The sequence below is a fragment of the Nycticebus coucang genome, chromosome 11 (genome assembly GCF_027406575.1).
Source record: "Nycticebus coucang isolate mNycCou1 chromosome 11, mNycCou1.pri, whole genome shotgun sequence".
Classification (NCBI taxonomy): domain Eukaryota; kingdom Metazoa; phylum Chordata; class Mammalia; order Primates; family Lorisidae; genus Nycticebus; species Nycticebus coucang.
Genome location: NC_069790.1, coordinates 23,883,658 through 23,906,174, shown reverse-complemented (window position 1 = coordinate 23,906,174; position 22,517 = coordinate 23,883,658). Strand labels below are relative to the sequence as shown.

The 22,517-nt window shown below is 36.2% G+C and overlaps 1 protein-coding gene and 1 pseudogene across 3 annotated transcripts in view; both read left to right on the top strand.

Moving 5' to 3' along the window:
- Positions 1-22,517, top strand: part of BBS9 (Bardet-Biedl syndrome 9) — a 610,039-nt gene that overhangs the window by 223,612 nt on the left and 363,910 nt on the right. The window lies entirely within an intron of this gene.
- Positions 5,386-5,982, top strand: LOC128598554 (60S ribosomal protein L19-like; annotated as a pseudogene).

Sequence of the window (22,517 nt, the reverse complement as noted above, 5' to 3'; positions counted from 1 at the left end):
TCTGCCCCATTGATCCTTGGGGGAGTTGATCTAATCTGATTATTCATATTGCCAGAGTTTTTCTGTTGATTTTGCCTCATGATTGTTTTTCACTGTTGCCTCTGGCTGTCCTCAGAGTTGGGGAGGTGTGTCTCCAAGATTAGACTCCAGCGGGATCACTGTATTGTTGCTGGATCTTTGTATGGAGTGACCCTGTTTAGTTCCTCTGGGGCTGCTCTAGCTAGGGAGTTCTGGTTGTTGAAGAAGCTCCGGTTTGTGGCACACCCGGATCCAGCAATAGTGCTGGTGGTGGTGCGCACGGTTCTGGGAGTGCCAGGTGTCTAGTGACTTTGGCACCGAGAGACCAATGTTACAGCAGTCTCTGGCCAGGAAATGATCTCTGTGCAGAGGCAGGGAGGGCTCCAAAGGGCACACAGCTACCAGAGTCTCTGTCCAGATGAACGGGCTAGTGTGGAAGCTTGGAGGACACAGGAGGGAGGACGTAGGGTTGCGTGTCTCCCGCAGTTCCTGGTCAGGGAATGTGGAGGTCCAGTGGGTGTGGGTCCCCTGTCGGGGATCGCTTCACAGCTCTCCTGGAGGTCTGGGCGGCGCCAAGCCCAGGAGTTTGAGGTTGCTTTGAGCTGTGATGTCATGGCACTCTACCCAGGGCAACAGCCCAAGGCTCCAGTGTGCCAAAACTGTTTCACTCTGCTCTTAAGGATTAAGGGTGTAAGGCAGCTCAGTTTCCACCTTTAGGCTGCTCAGGCAGTAGGTTACTTGGACCCGCCCAATCCTTGCTCTGAGACCCTGAGGGCGGAGCTTGCCCGGGCAGTTCTTTCACCATGGCTTCCTGCGCTCAGCTCAGTGGCTCAGTCTGGGGCCCCAGACAATGCCCAAAGTTCTCCACACTCCTGCTCAAGCTCTCCCCAAGGCAGTTCAACGGAGTGCCGAGTCCAAGAACACCGAAGCAGTTCACAGGTAAGGCCTTTCCGGTTTGCAGTCTCACTGCTGCTTGTACTTATGGTTGCCAGCGTGATTAGGTTGATCGAACACACTCAAGCACTTGCCAGTTTTCCACTGTTTTTGTCCTCCTCTTGGGGTCCAGAAGTCCCTTGCTGGCTCCCTGTATCCTCAAAGGGATGATTATAGGCAGATCCATGTGTATCTAAAAGTAAGATTGCAACTCCTGTTTTCTTCTTAATTCCATTTGCCTGAAAAATTGTTTTCCAACTTTTAACTCGGAGCTTTAATTTGTCTTTTGAAGCCAAGTGTGTTTCTTGCAGATAGCAAATGGATGGCTTGTGTTTTTTCATCCGGTCAACCAATCTATGCCTCTTCAGTGGGGAATTCAAGTCATTAACATTTATTGAGATAATTGGTAAGTGTGGTAGTGTTCTATTCATCTTATTTTGTGAGAGTCCATTGCTTGGTTTTATTTTTTTCATCAGTGTGGAAGTTAGGTTCTTTCATTGAATTGCTGAGTTCTTACTTTGCTGCTGATCCATTGTGATGGTCAGTGTATAGAATAGATTGAAATTTTTTCTGTAGAGCTGGTCTTGCTGTCACGAATTTCCTCAATGTTTGTATATCCGTAAATGATTTGATTTCTCTGTCAATTTTAAAGCTTAGCTTAGCAGGATATAGAATTCTTGGCTGAAATTGTTCTGTTTAAGTCAATTAAAGGTAGATGAGCATTGTCTTCTTTCTTGGAAAGTTTCATTAAAGAAGTCTACAGTCACACTGATGGATTTACTCCTGTAGGTCAACTGGCGCTTACTCCTGGCAGCTTGCAGAATCTTTTCTTTTGTCTTAACTTCGTACAGGTTCATCACAATGTGTCTTGGAGAAGCTCGGTTAGAGTTGAGGCGACCTGGGGTCCGATATTCCTCTGAAAGGAGTGTGTCAGAATCTTTGGTGATATTTGGGAAATTTTCATTTATAATATATGCATCCATTCCCCTGGGGCCTTCTTACCCTTGTGGGATACCTATAACTCGTATGTTTGAAGGCTTCATAAAGTCCCATAATTCTGACAGGGAAGGTTCTGCTTTCTCTCTCTTCTTTTCTGCCTCTTTAACTATCTGAGTTCTCTGAAGAGCTTTGTCTTCTACCTCCCAAATTCTTTCTTCTGCATCATCTAATCCATTGTTGATACTTTCTATTGCATCTTTTAATTCTCTAAGTGACTGCTTCAGGTCCTTGAGTTCCACTATATTTTTTCTATATTCTTCATATCGTTCATCTCTTATCTGATTCTATTTTTGGATTTCCTTTTGGTTATTTTCCACTTTATCAGCGGTTTCCTTCATTGTTTCCATCATTTCCTTCATTGTTTTCATCACATGTATTCTAAATTCCCTTTCTGTCATTTGTAACATTTCTTTATAGGTAGAATCCTCTGCAGTAGCTACCTCACGGTCCCTTGGAGGAGATGTTGTTCTGGACTGGTTCTTCATGTTGCCAGGAGTTTTCTGCTGATTCCTCCTCAGGAGTGATTTCTTTTATCTGTTTCCTTGCTCTAATTTTCCTTTCAGTTTCTCTTGATCTTTAAGTTGCCGTGCCTCTGGAGTAGGGTTTCAGTGAGTCCTTTTGGTAGAAGACCAGAAGGATGAGAAGGTTGAAGAACAAGAAAAGATAAATGAAAGCAAAAAAAGAAAGGAAGAAAAAAGATAGAAAAGAAAAAAGAGAAAGGATTTGAGCTGGGTAAAAGGGAATATTGACAAAAGGGAGAGAGGTATAGAAAGAAGGAGACAGAGCAATATGTATAGTAGGGTTCTTTGACCCAACCTTAAAAAACCCTCAACCTCTTGGTTTGCTGGGTTTGGTGGTTCCCTTGAGGTCAGCAGCTCTTTCCTAGACTTTTTGGACACAGTACCCTACCTCTACTAAGTAGAGAGGAAAGACAAAAATGCTATAAATCAAACAAAAACAAGCAACCAGAAAACTTTGCGGGATAAAATTAGGGGAAAAACCAAATAATAGGGGTAGAAACACTAGCAAAAATGAAGTTCTAATTATAGAAAAAGGCAACAATGGGAAATTATATTTAAAGTAGAAAAATGGGGAAAGAAAAGAAAGAAAAGAAAAATCTATAGAGAAAAGGTTTAAATTAAATAACAAAACAAAACAACAACAACAACAAAAATAAAATACATAAAACAGAACCAAAAACAAAGCTGAATATTGTCTGGGCAACAGGTGATCTTACAGGGTATAATCACAATGCTGATACAACTGGAGGCTTCTGCCGATTTCTCAAACCCCATGGGGTGGAGACCCTAAATCTCTCCTCAGCCATCTTAAAAGGCACTTTAAACTGCTAAACTTAGCTAAGCAGAAGCTTTTCCAGGAAAGTGCTTGTTGCTGGGATGACTCCTGAAGTGGCTATCCACTTTCCCAATGTGGCAAGACTTGTCTCACTCTGCCCCTGAGGGCTAAGGCTATAAGGCAGCTCAGTTCCTGCCTTTAGGTTGCTCAGTCACTAGATTATTAGTGATCCTTTCTCTGCTACCCTGAGAGCGCAGCTTGTCAGAGCAGTTCTCTCACAATGGCTCCCTGCAGCCCACAGCCAAACACTATTAGCTCCCTCTAACTCAGTGGCTCAGTCTGGGGCCCTAGACAACGCCCAAAGTTCTCTACACTCCTTCCCTAGCTCTCCCAAGGCAGTTCAACTTGGCAGTGCCAATTCTAAAAAAACCAAAACAGCTCACAGGTAAGGCCTTTCCAGTTTACAGTCTCACCGTTGCTGTACTTAGAGCTGCTGGTGGGATTAGACTGAACAAACACACGCAAGCACTTGCCAGTTTTCCACTGCTTTTGTCCTCCTCTTGGGGTCTAGAAGTCTCTCACTGACTCCCGTGTCCTCAAAGGGATGATTATAGGCAGATCCCACTAGCCAGAGACGCCTGCAGTCTTGTCTCCCCAGACTCACCGTGCCCAGTTGCAAGGAAACTGTTACTTGGCAGCCAATTTGCTCCTCCTCCTTGAATGTGCTTCATTCTTGAAAATAGTTACTCACAAATGTAAGTACTGCCAAAAACGATGACATGTATCAGGCGTGATTGTAAAGTCAGAGATATTTGTCTCTGGGAAGACAAGACCTATAATAGTCCAATAAAGAGACATGATCAGATTTTTCTTTAAGTTGATGTTGGATTGCAGCTATCTGCATGCCATCAGAAAATTTGCAGGTGACATATTTATGGTCACTGAAAATGGAGTTCAAATGTACCAAAATATTTATTATTTTCCTCAAAATCTTGAAATCTGGTTTTGAATTCTTGAAAAGAATCACCTTAAAAAGCAAGGCTGCATATTTTTCACTGTTCGCAGAACTTTGTTTAGTTAATGTAATGAAATGCATAAAATTGTTAGCCTTAATTTGAGCTTGCTATAATTTCAGTTCATTTGCAAAGCTGTTATGGTTTGAAACATTGTATTAATAAATTGGTTTTTACATTGAAGACATGTGTTTAACTCTTTTAAATGAGCAGTTAAATCCATTCAAAATGCAAAATCTGTAAGCCAGTTTTCATTATCAAGTTCTGGCACAAATTTGGTTTTTGATACCATAAATGACTTGATAAAATCTTACAAATCATAAGGTCTTTTTAACATTTGAGCTTAACATAACCATCTTATTTCCAGAAAGTAAATGTGGTCACCATAGTCAGCATCAATACTTTTAAGAAATTCCTGGAATTGGTGATAATTCAATTTCCTGGCTTCACAGTCTTGATAATTTGCCTGACGTCAATTTTTAAAGCTTTTGTGCATAAATTTTCCTGATGTGCTAGACAATGATACTTCATCAAACATGAATTTTGGGTGGCAATTGCATTGTCTTCTGCTAATTTTACAAGTCCCTCTCTTTTACCTAGTATTGCTGGGGCACCCTCAGTAACTATATCAGATATGTTGACAATGGGCAAAAAAAAAAAAAAAATCACTTTAACATATTTTATGTGGCTTTATATACTCTTGATTTAGTTGTGTCTTTTAATGGTACAAAAGAAACCCATTTCTTTAGTGACTTTATATTTCTCATCAATACCTCTAATAAATGTAGCAAGTTGAGCCATATTTGAGGCATCAGTGCCGTCATCCATCGGCAAAGTATGAAATTTAAAATTAGCAGCTTTACTCTCCAAACTTCTTTTGATAGATTTTTCAGTTTCTTCAATTTGCCAGGCTATAGTCTCGTGAGACAAACAGATTTTAGAAATACTCCCTTTTTCATCAGGGCATAATATATGTGCCATGCTTTCCATACATTGCTTAATAAACTCACCACCAGTAAATGGTTGAGATTTTTTTTTGCTGTTAAACATGCTCCCATGTAACTAGCTTTTACAGTGAAATCTGTCAGAGTTGTAACTTTTAAAAAATTTTTTGTTGGCTGCTGCAGCTGCAACCATGAGTATGCTCAGGCTTCAGAAGAGGCTTGCCTCTAGTGTCCTCCGCTGTGGCAAAAATAAGGTCTGGTTGGTCAGTGAGACTAATGAAATCGCCAATGCCAAATCCCACAGTAGATCTGGAAGCTGCTTGAAGATGGGCTGATAACCTGCAAGCCCGTGAATGTTCATTCCTGAGCTTGATGCTGGAAAAACACCTCGGCCACTGGAAGGGCAGGCATATGGGGATAGGTAAGCGAAAGGGTACAGCCAGCGTGAGAAAATCTGAGATGAAGGGTGTAAGGATTCTGTGCCAGCTGCTGAGAAGATACCATGAATCTAAGAAGATTGACCACCACATGTATCATAGCCTATACCTGAAGGTGAAGAGGGATGTGTTCAAAAACAAGCAGGTTCTCATGGAACACATTCACAAGCTGAATGCAGACAAGGCTCCCAAGAAGCTCCTGGCTGACCAGGCTGAGGCCCGCAGGTCCAAGACCTAAGGAAGCATGCAAGCACGGTGAAGAGTGCCTCCAGGTCAAGACTGAGGAGGTGGTCAAGACTCTGTCCAAAGAGGGAGAGACCAAGAAGTAGATGTCCCTCTCTTGTCTGTACATAGTGGTCTCCATGTTGATGATCAATCATTCAAATAAAACAAGTGTTTATCTGGTTAAAAATTTTTTGTTGTTGAGAAGACAGACTTTTTTCAATTCCACTATTTGGCCTTATGACACAATCCTTCATATGTATAAAATTTGGCAGTTTGTTTTCACATGTAATGCCTTTTCAAATTATGGTCTTTGAAACGCTGTGTGGGTTCCCTACAAATTAAGCAGAATTCCTTACTATTTGTATTGACAAAAAAGTAATCATCTGTCTACTTTTCATTGAACAATCTTCCTTCATCTGCAATTTTTCTTTTTGGGGATTCTATTTTCTTTTGAGACATTGTAGAAGCCATGCTAGAATTTAAAAAATAATAATATATAAAGGATTATATTTACCTTTATTCTGAAAATTGACAGGAAAATAGAAAGCAAGGTTTTGACTTTCTATAACTAGACTATTGATGCAGAGCAAGGTGGAAGGCTGAGTGTAAAGTGTGGCAGGTGATGTGTGAGACACTTCTGAGGTGTGGGAGCACCCTTAATAATCAAATAAGAATGCTTACCTGACTTTTGAATACCATTAAATACCTAATGTTGCAATGGTACATTGAAATATTATTGATAATCACTGCCTTGGCCAGTCACCACAAGTACATGTAATGTCTGATGGTGTCAATTTGACCTATCTGTGCTTAGAAGATAATGTATTGGGAGTTGCATAAAACTGAATTAATACTGTTTAATAGTCTAATGAATAAGGAGAGTGTCCTTATGTTTATTTTTCATGACATTGTGACATGATGTTGTCATCTACAAAGTTCATTCTTGAGACTGTTCAATCAAGTTCAACCAAAAAAAAAAAAATTCTCTTAATGTTTTAAGTAAGTTTACAATTTTGTGTTGGGCTTCATTTATTAGCTTTCCTGGGCCATGTATGGCCCACAAGGGCATGGGTTGGATGCCACTGTACTAATTCATATAATTGCAGCAACACCAAAAATAAATAACTGGGATTTGATCAAACTAAAAGTTTATGTACTGCTAAAGGTACTGCAACTAAAGCAAACAGATAGCCTTTGGAATAGGAGAAGATTTTTGCATATTATGAATCTGATAAAGACTGATAACTAGAATCTATACAGAACTTAAATTAAACAACAAGAAAAAAGTAAACAACCCCATTTCTATGTGGGCAAGAGTCTTGAACAGAAACTTCTTTGAAGATGACAGATGAATGGCCAACATACACGTGAAAAAATGCTCATCGTCTTTAATCAGCAGAGAAATGTGGGCCGGGCATGGTGGCTCATGCCTGTAATCCCAGCACTTGGGAGACAGAGGCATGTGGACTGCCTGAGCTCACAGGTTTGAGACCAGCCTGAGCAAGAGCAAGACCCCATCTTTAAAAAATAGCCAGGCATTGTGGTGGTACCTGTAGTCCCAGCTACTTGGGAGGCTGAGACATGAGAATTGCTTAAGCCCAAGAGTTGGTGTTTGCTGTGAGCTGTGACTCTGTGGCACCCCACCAAGGACTACAAAGTGAGACTCTGTCTCAAAAAAAAAAAAAAGTCATCAGAGAAATGCGGATCAAAACCACTCTGAGATATCATCTAATTGTAATAAGATTAGTCCACATCACAGAGTCCCAAAACTGCAGATGCTGGCGTGGGTGTGGAGAGAAGGGAACACTTCTGCATTGCTGGTGAGATTGCAAAGTAATTCGATCTTTATAGAAACAAGTATGGAGAAGTCTAAAAGAACACCTTTCATTTGATCCCACAGTCCCATTACTAGGTATCTACTCTGAAGAACAAAAATCATTTTACCACAAAGACATTTGTACCAGAATGTTTATTGTAAGTCAATTCATAATTGCCAAGTTATGCAAGCAATCCAAATGCCCATCAACCCATAAATGGATTACCAAATCATGATATATATATACCATGGATTACTATTCAACCATGAGAAAAGATCGATACTTTACATCTTTTATGTTTACCTGGATGGAGTTGAAACACATTCTTCTTAGTAAAGTATCTCAAGAATGGAAAACAAAATATCCAATGTACTCAATACGAATATAAAACCAATGTATAAATAATTACATGCTCATATGAATGATAAAACACAAAAATAGTCTAGCAAGGGGGTAGGATGAATAAGGAGAGGAGAGGGGAGGGAAGAGGGTGATTGGAGGGAGGAGGAAGGGCATTTGTTGGGATCTTATCTAATGTATACAATGGGAGGGTATTCAGCACATCCCTGGGGCCAAGGGCTCTTCTACAATTTGAACTTTACTTTGAAAGTAAGAACGTTGTAACCTAAAAAATTTGTACCCTCATATTAATTTGAAATAAGGAAAAACACCTGTACTTTCCAAAGCCTCAGCTATGTTCCATACTGTGTGAATGCATTATGGGACTACTATGTGGGTGCGCAAGCAACTAGAACACAGTTTTTATGGAAACAATATCCAGAGTACTTAAAGTTTAAGGGAAATATGTGAAAAATTAAAACACAGTATCATCACAGGGATTTCTTTATGGGTCATCAAAATGAATTACTTTTTAAGTAAGGAATATAGTTATAGATGGGTGATATGTTAAACCTATACATTTGTTTTATTCCTTCTTTCTTTACCATTCTATTATGTTTGCCAGAAGTGGAAGTGTATATTATCGTTTTCTACTTAATATTTATTTTAAAGAAATAAGTATGCCATTTTTGTGATTTTAAAAAAAGTTAAAATGGGGTACACAGCATACTCATTGGGAGTATGGAGAGATGGAGATAAGAAAGTTATCTCACCGCCTTTCAATTTCTGCAGGCTGCCAGATGGTAGGAAATGCTTTGTTCTTCTCTCCAACCCATCTGTTGTTCTTTAATCTAACTGACATCACTGTAACTGTTGTAGTCACTATAGCATCACCATATAAAAAGGCAAAACATAAAACTTATTACATGGTTTTATGGAAAGAAAATTATAGGAATCAAAGTTATAGTTTGTTGAAACATTTGCTCTTTAAAAAAAGTTTCTTATTTTTTGGAGGCATGACATACTCTAAGATTAGAACAGATTTCTCTTTATTTGAATTGGTGTAGTAATTTTTTCATGGCTTAGAATTAAGCACAGGAATTTCTTTATGGGTCATCAAAATGAATTACTTTTTAGGTAAGGAATACAGTTACAGATAGGTGATCTGTTAAACCTATACATTTGTTTTATTCCTTCTTTCTTTACCAGACTATTATGTTTGCCAGAAGCGGAATGTATATTATTGTTTTCTACTTAAAATTTATTTTAAAGAAATAAGTATGCTATTTTTGTGATTTTAAAAAAAGTTAAAATGGGGTACAAAGCAAACTAATTCTCTTTAAGTAATAAGAAATATTACACATGGGGCGGCTCCTGTGGCTCAGTGAGTAGGGCGCCGGCCCCATATGCCGAGGGTGGCGGGTTCAAACCCAGCCCCGGCCAAACTGCAACAACAACAAAAAAAATAGCCAGGCGTTGTGGCGGGCGCCTGTAGTCCCAGCTGCTCGGGAGGCTGAGGCAAGAGAATTGCGTAAGCCCGAGAGTTAGAGGTTGCTGTGAGCCGTGTGACGCCATGGCTCTCTACCTGAGGGCGGTACAGTGAGACTCTGTGTCTACAAAAAAAAAAAAAAAAAAAAAAGAAATATTACACAAGTAATTTTTGTTTATTGGTGACTGACTAACATTACTAACCCTGGTAATGGGATTGTGGGATCAAATGGAAGATCTTCTTGCGTATTCTCCATACTTCTTTCTAAAATGGCTGTATTAGTTTGCAGTTCCATCTTAAAACTTTTTTGACCAAAAAGCATTTGTTGCAGACATAGGTTAAACTATGGCCTAAAACAGGGGTTTTCAATTTTGAAGAAATTTAATTTAGTCTCTATAATACTGTCTTCTCTTCACGGATAATGGAGATTTTGGGGAGGAAGATTTATTTGTTTAGGTCAAACATTTTACTAACCTTTTCAATTCTGTCAGACATAAATGAATATTTCATATTTAATAAAGGCCACAAGTGAAGTTTAAATTTCTTACATGCATAAGTAATATTTACTGCACTAATAAATACACCTGTATTGTTAGATTACAGAAGGAAATTTCAGAAGAAATATGTTTTTATTGGCATTGCCTTTTCTTATGTCAACAATCATGAGTTTGAGTGTTTTTATGTTCAAAATATCTTATACCACTTTTTTTTTTTTTTCAACCAGTCTCAGGCAAGGCTTGAACTCACCACCCCTGGTTTGCAGGTTTGGTGCTCTGGGCTCCTAGCTCATAACATTTTTATTAAAAGCAGATTTAGTCATCTTCTAAGGGACTGTGTCGACATTTCTTTTACATATATTTTGCATGAAAATACTTTATCAAACCTGCATACATATATACCATCACTGCCCACTTAAAATATATAGTTACCTGGGCAGCGCCTATGGCTCAAGGAGTAGGGTGCCGGTCCCATATGCCGGAGGTGGCGGGTTCAAACCCAGCCCCGGCCAAAAAAAAACCACACATACACAAAAAAAATATATATATAGTTACCTGAAAGTAAGAAAGAGGGGTGATAGCAAAAAAAAAAAAATGCTATCAAAATTGTAGAATACCTGATGTTCTTTGGGAAGAATCTTAGAGTTTTAATGATGACACAGAAAAGGAAAAGACTCACAGACACAAAAAAAAGGATCAGTAATTGTCATGAGAGGAGATGAATCAACATGGGTGAGAATATGTGTATTTCTACCTAGACACTGAACTTCATACCATACAATGCACATGTTTTCTGTTTCTTTCGAAGTAGTGTTTCTTGAGGTCACAAAATGTCATCTAGGCAAAGGCATTGGTAAAGAAAATTTATAATAAAACCAATTATCTTTTAGGATAGATAAAACCAGTGCAGTGTGTTATCTATGGTTTCTCTTCATTTTCCCTTTTCAGTATGTCTAAGTAGTATTATGTCTCATTTAATCAATAATAAAACTCACATAGACCATTGGTCATAGAGAGTCATATACTTTTAGTTACTGTGTTGCTACTGAGTAATATGTTTCAATTCCCCTTAATATCGTTCTGCTTTTTTGGTTTTTTATCACATGCCTCTTTATTTCATTACCTTCTATTGAGAGACTTGTTTTTTTCTGTATGAAATATAGAGATCCAAATAAAATTGTATGTGTCGCTTTAGTGTGACTGCTAGAAATATTTTTACATTGCCTTATTTTTCATTGGAGCACAAGTTAACAGTGCTCTAATGTGGGGTGTTTTAAAGACTTTTCTCCCTTTCTCTCAGTGTGGCCTAGAAAGAACTTCCTGAATTAAAATCACAGAAAGATAGCACTGCAAATCTTAGTTTAACAGATAGTTTCTTAGAAGCCAGTACAAGTAAGTAATTTATTTTGTATTATGTGGTGCTGTTTAACTTTGATTTGGCCAGTTATAGTAATAAGCTACTTCCTTCTGTTCTTTATTTTTTAAGCTCCCAATAAATTCTGTTTCTAAATATCTTTCCACTTAGAAATGTTTACTTCTATTAGCAGCAGTAAATCCTCCACCAAATACACACACATGTGTGGACTTCCATTTATAATATCTATCTACTTAAACTTGTATGTATGTATTATGTATGTATGTATTTATGTATCTTTCTTCCTCTTCACAGATGATGGGGTATGAGTGGCTTGTGGGAGAGGGGAGGAGAAAGGAGCCTTGGCTGGAGACTACTGTTAATTTAAGGCAGTTGGCATTATTAATAGGTAGCATTTGCCCTTTCCCTTTTGGTAATGTAGTTGACCCTTTTAGCTGTTGGATGCTTGAGCTTATGTAAATGGCAGTCTTTAATGTGATACCATAGAGTTATGATCTTACTAAATAAATCACATTTAGAAGCTTTTATGCACTCATGATGATGTTTATATATTAAAAAATCTAAACATGATAAACATTAAAAATTAATTTATATTCATGAAGCCAAATTTTATTTCCTAGGTAACAACCAATTCATCTAGAAATTCAAATGGTTGCTTTTAGTGTGCATGTATGTAAACTGACATAATTAAAAAGTAAGCTGTACTGTGATACTCTCTGCTTCATTGCAAATGTTTTTCTTGATAAATTTATTGTGCCTAATGCTGTCAAAGAGTCTCTTCTAAGTAGAACTTGCTCTAGTTAGAAGTAACTTAATAATATGTTTTCTGTTAGAATGAGATCAATATGGTCTTTTCTTTAGTATTTTATTTGGGTATTATATAGGAGATTTTTCATTAATACCATCTAAGTGGGCACATCGAACATTTGACATATAATTGTAGACTATCATATACTTCCACAGATTTCTACATTTAAGGTAAACAGTATTGGAATTTGTACTTAAATGATATTAAATCTAAAATTAAAGTTAGCTTTTTATTTAATTTTACATTTTAAAAATGTAAAATTTTATAAAAGCAATTTATAAATTGAACCTCAAAGACTAAATTTTCAATTATTTGAAAAAGTTATAAAGTGGGCAAAATTAAGAAATAATTGTTTATAGAAGCCATAATTTTATACAATTTATAAAAGCAATTTTATAAATTGAACCTCAAAGACTAAATTTTCTTATTTTATTTTATTTTATTTTATTGTTTTATTGTTGGGGATTCATTGAGGGTACAATAAGCCAGGTTACACTGATTGCAATTGTTAGGTAAAGTCCCTCTTGCAATCATGTCTTGCCCCCATAAAGTGTGACACACACCAAGGCCCCACCCCCTCCCTCCGTCCCTCTTTCTGCTTCCCCCCCATAACCTTAATTGTCATTAATTGTCCTCATATCAAAATTGAGTACATAGGATTCATCCTTCTCCATTCTTGTGATGCTTTACTAAGAATAATGTCTTCCACTTCCATCCAGGTTAATATGAAGGATGTAAAGTCTCCATTTTTTTTAATGGCTGAATAGTATTCCATGGTATACATATACCACAGCTTGTTAATCCATTCCTGGGTTGGTGGGCATTTAGGCTGTTTCCACATTTGGCGATTGTAAATTGAGCTGCACTAAACAGTCTAGTACAAGTGTCCTTATGATAAAAGGATTTTTTTCCTTCTGGGTAGATGCCCAGTAATGGGATTGCAGGATCAAATGGGAGGTCTAGCTTGAGTGCTTTGAGGTTTCTCCATACTTCCTTCCAGAAAGGTTGTACTAGTTTGCAGTCCCACCAGCAGTGTAAAAGTGTTCCCTTCTCTCCACATCCATGCCAGCATCTGCAGTTTTGAGATTTATTTGAAAAAGTTATAAAGTGGGCAAAATTAAGAAATAATTGTTTATAGAAGCCATAATTTTATACAATGCCACACTTTTGAATGTTGGTTCTGTTTTCATCCCTTCATTATGTTTCTGATTTTTTTCTCTTTTAGAATTTCTAGAGCGTCTTTTTATCCTGTCTGTAACTTAAAAAACATAGTTCATTATTGTTTTAGCTTGAGGAATATAAAACAGCACAGTCCGAGATTATATGTAGTAGTGGAGTGGAAAAACTTTCCAACTTAGAAAACATTGACATGGAAGCAAAGATGTGAGAATTTAAAACAAGGCTATGTTAGGCAGATAATCAGGAAAAATTCATATGGATGTATATTGCAATGTGATTAAATTGCAATACTGACAGCTATTTAATCCATACTTAACAAAATAGTCCAGAAAATACTGTATTATAATTGGATTTTTTTATCAGCATCTCTTGATAGTAGATTTTTGAACATGAATTGGTTAGTACTTTTATGTTATAGATCTGTGGAAAATATTACATACCATATGTATAAAACCATTATAATGTAATTTATGAATAGATGACATTTGATCATATTTTGACAAAATTTTATTGATGTTATAAGTAGACTTGGCACCCAGTTAATTTAACAGTTATTTTATATTCACTAATTGCATTGTTTGGCATGCTTTCATTTTGGGTTTGTAATTTGGAAATTCTGTTAAGTCGTGGAATGATCTCCCATTTCATTGAGATTATGATAACCTAAAAGAACAAGATGGATGTTCTGGTTAAATTAGACCTCTGACCCACACTTGGCAGATCTCTCAGTGAGCCCGGGAAAACAATTGCAGGATTCATTATTTTCTTCTGTCATCTTTAGAGGTCTACTCCATTTTTCTCTTCCATTTTCTAACCTTTGACTTACCAGACCTGTGTTTCTTTCCAGCAGAGCTGAATAAACACTCTTGGTATGTGAAGATTAAAGGCTTGTGGCCCCTGTAGGTGCCCTGAAGCAAGTTCGTTCAGAATTAATTTGGCACCTCCAATCGTGGTTTGTTTAGGATAGGAAACTAGACAGACTTCAGTAGTGTATCTAGAATCTTAGGGCTTACTACTTTTGTTACAAACAACAGAAAAAAAATGTACTAAGTGCCAGTAACATTTACTCTTCAAAGGAAAGTTTTTGTCTTTCTGCGCCTGGTTATCTTCAAGAGTTGCAGAGTAAAAAAGAAAATTTGAGTGGAAGTATATTTCTGTTTCTGATATAGAAAAGACCTTTAAAAGAGTCATTGTTGACATGAAAGGGAAAACATTCTTATTTTCTGGGATGTAAGCCTTAGAAAATAAGCCAAAGTAAAAGAACATGTAGAAATGAGAAACTGAGGATTCCAAGAGATGATCTGTTGTGAATGATTTCAAATTCAGTGGGTGTCTCAGATGGTTCATTTTGCTTTGCATTCTTGCTCCTATGAACTAACTTACCTTACTGAGTAGGCACTAGCTTTTTCGTACAGGAAAAATCTAATGGATACCACTGTCCTGAATGTTTAAAATAGTTAGTACAGAATATACTGTATGATATATATTATTAAAAACAAAATAAATTTCTGTATGACTAAAGAATATAAAGAAGCATTTCTCTAGGACGCTGTTACTATTGTTTCATCTTTAGTACTAGGTAATTTGGTTAATAGATTTTAGAATCTAAAGCTGATGGATGCATTTTGCTAAGTATAGTTAGGTAATTCTGGCATCATATATTTTATTTTTATTTATTTTTTATTTTTTATTTTTTTCAGCTTAAATTTCAGCAAGGAAGGCCTTTTTTTTTTATTAAATCATAGCTGTGTACATTGATATGATCATGGGGCATCATACACTAGCTTCACAGACCGTTTGACACACTTTCATCACCCTGGTTAACATAGCCTTCCTGGCATTCTCTCAGTTACTGTGCCAAGATACATTCCACATTTACCAAGTTTCACATATACCCTTGTAAGATGCACCGCAGGTGTAATCCTACCAATTCCCCTCCCTCTCCTGCTCCCTCCCTCCCCTCCCTTTCCCCCTTCTCCCTATTCTTAGGTTGTAACTGGGTTATAGCTTTCATGTGAAAGCCCTAAATTAGTTTCATAGTAGGGCTGAGTACATTGGGTACTTTTTCTTCCATTCTTGAGATAGTTTACTAATCATATATTTTAATCTAGAGACAATAGAGGAAACAAGAAGCAGAGAAACAAGAAGAAATGATCCTTCCTTAGGAACATACATCCTACCTTTTTGTGGAGCGGGCAACAAAAGATGTATTTCATAATATTACCATTGCAGCTGACTCCTGGAAGTTAGTTGATTACATTCTATTTAGGAACAGAAAAAGCTAAAAGCAGGCATTTGATAATAATTAAGAGTTAGGCCAGTAAATAGTACATTCAGAATCATGAAAGGACATTTTCCTTTAAAAAATGAATGTAGGACAGCATTAGCTTTGTTAGACACAATTACCATCATCTTACTGAAAACTTCTTGAATAATTATGTACCTTATAAATAGTTATCAAAGATAGTTTCTCCAATCGTCTGCAATTTTACTTACCGTAATGAACCTTTTGAAATTTCTTTGGGTAGAAATTTTATTATATATAGTCTTCTCTTTTTAGGGGAGAGAAGTTCACTCCATTCTCTTATTTGTTTCATAAATCTAGACTTTGGATTCTCTCTCTCTCTTTTTTTTTTTTTGCAGTTTTTGGCCAGGGCTGGGTTTGAACCTGCCACCTCCGGCATATGGGGCTGGAGGCCTACTCCTCTGAGCTACAGGCGTCGCTCTCTTTCTCTTTTTTTTTTTTTTGTAGAGACAGAGTCTCACTTTATTGCCCCTTGGTAGAGTGCCATGGAATCACACTGTCCACAGCAACCTCCAACTCCTGGGCTTAGGCAATTCTCTTGCCTCAGCCTCCCAAGTGGCTGGGACTATAGGTGCCGGCCACAATGCCTGGCTATTTTTTTGTTGCAGTTTGGCGGGGCCGGGTTTGAACCCGCCATCCTCTGTATATGGGGCCGGCGCCCTACCCACTGAGCCATAGGCATCACCCTAGACTTTGGATTCGTAATTTGAGAATAAATAGAAGAGATAAGAAAGATTAGAGCTATAGAAGCATCTTAGTTCAGTAGTATTCAGGAATATTTTTAAGAGCTTTTTTGGGGGTCAGGATAAAGCAGAAGACTGTCTGCACAGGCTTACTAACTTACTCATTAGCTCTGATTCCTTGGGCAAGATATTTAAATTATCTGTGCCTCAGCACTTTTCCTCTTTCTGTAAAATGGATCTGATAACAGTATTGTTATGGGAATTGAATGATTTAAGTACTTAGAAGTGTGCCTGGCACATGACTATATATAGTTTAGCTAATATTACTATTATTTTGATACATTTGCCAATTTGTTCATTTTTGACTATTTTACTTAGGGAACCAGTAACTATAGTTATTGAATTGAATCTCTTGGAGAAATATGGTTGTCTTTATGTATTTCCCGATGAATATTATGTAACTGGCCACTTAGCAACATCATTTAGAGCCCTTGGGTTTTGTTTTAGCTTTCTTTGTTTGCTAGATTGTGTCAAATTCAAACAGTTCAAATCTGAGGGAGGTGGAAATTGTTTTTCTTAGAATGATTTGATTCAGGAAGGCAGCGAGTTATGGCCTCGAAGATCAAGGACTTGAACTGTAGTCCACACAGAGGCCAGGCTGAACTGATACCTTGATGCAGCACAAAGGAGCAAGTCATGCTTTTCTTTTTCTACCTATTAAATCAGTACCACAACTAACCTGGGGAAAAATATTTTGGTTTGTGGTTAAAATAGCAGTCAGCAGTCTTTTATTGTTGTTGATACTGTTTTTCACTTGGGGAAAATTTGGAAGATGGTTATCTGTTTAGTGCTGCCAAATATATTGTTATTATGCAGACCCTGCAGGCAGCAGCTGTAGTTGTTTTCCAAAGAACATGCAACCAATCTAGTTATCATGCACACAGCTTTAATATTGCTGGCTGTATTTTTTTTTTTTTTCTTCATAGTTGCTTGCAAACTCAGACTTTCAGTCATAACATTAAAATCAAAGGGTATTTTGGTGGTCCATCATTTTCATCTGTTCTTGGTTTTATCTTCAAATTACTATTATTATTTTTGAACATTTCTGATCATAAGTATATATTTAATCTCTACCTAATATATCCTTTTTAGGAAGTTCAATGTAGTTATGTAAGTATGTATGATGTACCAAAAGATTCATAAATTTGGTAAGGAGAGCCTCTAGGGTGGTCATTTTAACAGTCTTCTGGTCTGAAGCCAAGAGTATGTACTTCCAAGGGATGGACAAGGGGAACTGGAATTTATGCTGAGTGGGGTGGCCAAATATATATATTTAACAAAGTATAAGAGGAGTCATGAATATTTAGAAAACGAGAGATATATGCATGTCACTTCATAGGTCACATGTACAAAAATGGCAGCATTAGCATGATCTGAAGGTGGAGTTTTTGGCTCTCTGACATCAAAAGGTGGAGCAGCGTTTTTGAAAATCCCAATGCCCTTTGTCTATAGACTGGTAAAAACTAGCCTGTGGTCAGTGGATTCTTATCAGGAAAGAATGCAGGTCAATTTTGCCAAAGCTACAAAAAGGGAGGAGCAGCATTAAAGGAGTTGATTGAAATCAGTGGTAGAGCAAATCTTTCCAAAGATTTGGTTCTCTTTAACCCTTAAGTAAAAAAGTCTAATGGCAGTTAATGAGGGAGGAGTTATAATGAGACGTGTCTGATATTCTTTTATGTGATGGCTAGGAACTCAGTTTCAAAGTTTCTCTGGGGTCCACTTGGCCAAGAGGGGGTTCATTAAGTTAGCGGGGAGAGGGAGGGAGCTTAAGATTTTATTTTTCACCTTTTGATATGGTTTTCTGGTATGAAATTTGATCTATTAAATTGTAATCAAAATAAAAAGCTAGAGCAGGATGGGTGGATGTATTTAGTTATGTGGTCAATTTTGTACTATACCTGTGAATTAAATAGTAGTACTTTATTATAATTCAATAAAATTTTTATAATACTTATTAAATATTAAACTTATAATAGTAATTTATTTAATAAATTTAGTATTTATTAAGCCCTTACTTTGTATACATACTAGGTACTGGGTTATTTACATTAGGTAATTCACACTAAACAATAATTTTTCAAGCAGATACTACTATGATATTTTTATTTTACACATGAGATAAGAGAGGCTTATGTTAGCAAATGCTTTCAAAGTCAAGGTTTTGGAGTAGGGATCCAATTCTAGTTATTTCTGACTTTAGCATCTAGGCTCTTAGTCTCCACTCTGCTTTTACTGCCTTCCCTGTTTTAAACTGGCAAGCAGAGTCTTGGCAGCAAATAGATGGTGTGCTCAAATGGGGAATTGAGCGAATAGGTGTGTACCCTAATAGGGAATGGTGAAGCATCTTGGCATTAACAACAGTGGGAACTATTATTACCATCTCTATATCTGAAAGAGCAAGAGAAAGAATTTGATACTGGATCCCGAATTGAGTAGTATGGGTATAGAACAGGGACATCTGACAGAAGCTGCTGTCTTAGGTTGAGAACCAACCTTGGCGACTCAGAAGGGAGAGAGCTAAGGAAATAAATTCCCTGGCCCTGTTTTAATTCCTCTCTTCATTTTCTTGCCAGTGATTCTCATGGCCAAACTCAATTGAAAGCTGGAGGAAAAAGGATCCTTTGATGCAGTGGTCAGCTTTTGGCACAGAGCAGATTAGAAACAGATGGAAAATTTGCAGGGTGAACAGAAAATATCCAGTTCACAGATGCACTACTGAGGAAACAATTTCTCAATGTCAGAGCATTAGGAAGCCTGGATTTTCTACTTCTGCCTCTAATAATTTGACCTGTTCTTTTTAATCTTAATTTTTTTCTTCCTAATTATGGTAGGGATAATGTAGACTAAGACTTTTTTGTAGTTGTCAGAATTATGATTAAGATTTTGGAAAAATTAATTTTGGATATGCCTCTCCTTGTTTTTTTTTTTTTTTGTATAAAATGGGAATAACACTACCAATACTATCCCTTTTCTAGGTAGATGTAAAAGGAGTTCATGAAATAGTAATAAACTTTGGACATTTAATAACACTGTAGATATATTCATATTTTTACCATTCTTACTAGTTTTCCTTCCTGAATCTTTAGGCTGCTATCTGAGATAATTTTTCCCTCTGCTTAAAAAATACCCTTCACTGTTTCTTTTAGTATGGATCTACTGGTAAATAAATCTCTCAGTTTTTCTTTGAAAGGATTTCTTTATTTTATGTTCACTTTTAAAGGATATTTTTGCTGGGTATAGAATTGTAGATTAGCAGTTATTTCCTTTAAGCACTTGGAAAATATCAATCCATTTGTCATCTGACTTCTGTAGATATTGTTGAAATGTTAGCTGTTATTCTGATTTTTAATTCTTTTAAGATTCTATTTGCTTTTAAGATTTTTTTCTCTTTGATTTTCATCAATTATATTAGGATAGGATTAAGGTTATGAATTTATTCACAACTTGCTTCTTTCTAAAGCACTTATTTTAAAAGAATTAAAAAGGTTGGGATATTAAATTGTTATTTATAATAATATAAAAGAAAAATTAAAAAAGAGAGCAGTAGTTAATAAGAGTTATTTAATATAAGGTAATAGCTTCCTCTTTAGGTATTTTTATATATTCCTTCTTTCCATTCCTTGTTAACAGAAGAATGATAGTAGTGTTGAAAGTCAGGAAAAGTCAAAGGGAATTTAACAAGTTTCTTTCTTTCCCTCACCTGTGCCAGAAAAGTGCCAGAAATCTACCCTCTCCTTCACTTTCCTCTATCTAAAACACTGGAAAAGAAGGTGGTTGTTAGAGATCTTACTGTTTATTATAGTATAGATTTATTATTATTTTCTTTTCTCTTTTTCATTTCATGATGTAATCCATTTTGAAAAGACAGATGATTTTTAATAAAAAGAAGCATTGTGTATTCAGAAGTATTATACAAAGTCAAGGATCTTTAAGATGGTAGATGACTGTTATTGTAAAAGATACATTATTTTATCCAATGAATGTCAGTCTATAGTGAATGTCAGTCTATAGTGAATGTCATCATGCTACTGAGGCATTTTTCCTTCCATACACCAAATTCATTTTCTATTAGCATCAGTGAAGTCTCCCATGTGCAGTCCTATTACTCAGTATAAGAAAATGTAGAAAAAGGAAACCAAGAAATTTTGTGATTTCAAATACAGAGTTTTCTTACAATGACTAAACTGTATTGGAGTAAAAATGATGAACTGCTTTTCTTTTGATGGTAATCTGAAAAAGTTTGTGTACTAAATCCTTAAGCTAGATATTTGAGTTATTGAATTGAAATTACATGATGGAAAGTATTTGAAGCATTTTGATTTCTTGAAAGGTTATGTTGTGAAAATTTGTTTTGTAAAAATAGACATACAAAAAACATATGCCATTGTTATTACCTAGAATCCAATAAAAGATAGCTTTTTGCAAATCATTACCACATGTATGTAGAAGTTGCCTTTGCAGTTAGGTTATTTTAGGTACTGGAGTAATTTGTTTCATATTTTAAGCATCGAAATCCCTTTTCAAATTTAGTTTTCTGTGAATCTAACATGATATATGATAGAAATAGTTCAGAATAAAATGTCATGGCAAGTACTTGAAATAGCAAATTCTATATGCCATCTCTTGAATGAAATAAGGATACTTGCTGGGACCTTGTATCTGTATAGTATCTGAGAGAAGTCTTTTGGTTTATATCATATGTAAGATTTTTGCTTTAAACTCATGATTTAAGAAAGCAAGAATATAAAGCAATCTGAAGGACAAGCAACTCATTGGCTGGTTGCAATATAGTATAATTTTTGACTTTCAACTTGTAACCTGTATTTGTCTTTAAAGAATCACATAGTCATGTATATATAATAATAAAATTAGGATTTTTTTCCTGTAGTTTGTGTTTATTGAATTTTAAGTGATGGCAACATTCTGAAGTCATCTGAACCCAAAGGGAATGTACAGCCTATAGTAACAGTAGTAGCGGAAGTACTGTAATTGGTAACCATAAAGAAGGCAATTTTCATTTTTCACTTTGAAGGATTGTATCTTATGTGGTATATTACTATGGATGGCTTTTCATAAGCCATCTAGAATTTAAAAAAATTCCTTATTGACGATAAGATGTTTTAAAAATTAGCTATCCAATTTAGCATAGCAGTGCTTGCCTTACCTATTGCATTTTTTTTTTTTGTAAATAGTTGGCTTTTGGTATCCATAGGGGATTGATTCTAGGAATTTCTGAGAATACCAAAATCCATGGATGCTCAAGTCCCTTGTATAAAATGGGGTAGTATTTGTGTAACCTATTTATATTCTCTTAGATTTTTTAAGTCATATCTAAATTACTCATAATAACCTAATATAGTATAAATGATATGTAAATACTTGTTATACTATATTTTTTAGGACATAACTTTACATGTTCAGTACAGACACAACCATCCTTTTTTCTTGAGTATTTTTGATCCATAATTGGTTGGATCCATAGATGTGGAACTCATGGATATGGAGGGCTAACTGTATTTGTTACTATTGATTCCTCATTTGTAGGGACTGATAGACATTGCAAAGGTCTTTTCCTCTTATAACTTAAAGTGTTACTAACAGGCCAAGGTCAAGTAGATTTAGATGATTTTTGTTTATTACTAAATGTGATTACAAATAAGTGATTTTAGTGATTTTTCTAAGCCTAGACAAGGGTGACAGAATTGCACTATAATGAAACCGCTTGATACTATTCAAGTTTTATTGAAATATTTTTATATTATAATCTCTAAAGGTACAGTTCTAAAACCAATTACTAGATATTGTTACATGTCTGAAAAATGGCCTCATTTAGTGATGACAAGTAAGTCAAAAGCCAGATGAGGGTAAAGTGACATGTGCTCATTGAGTGAATGTGTATAGGGGTTGGGGTAGAAGTGATTAAGAGTCAATTAGTCAATAAAACCTAACAGGCAGGTAGGCAGGGTATTTTGTTGGTTTGGTATTTTCAACCATTCATTTAGCTAGCTGACTATATTCCTCACAAAGACTGTATTAGTGGGAAGCACAGCAAGAACGGGTCTGAAAACATCCACTGAGAAGTATGGAATCAAATTAGGAA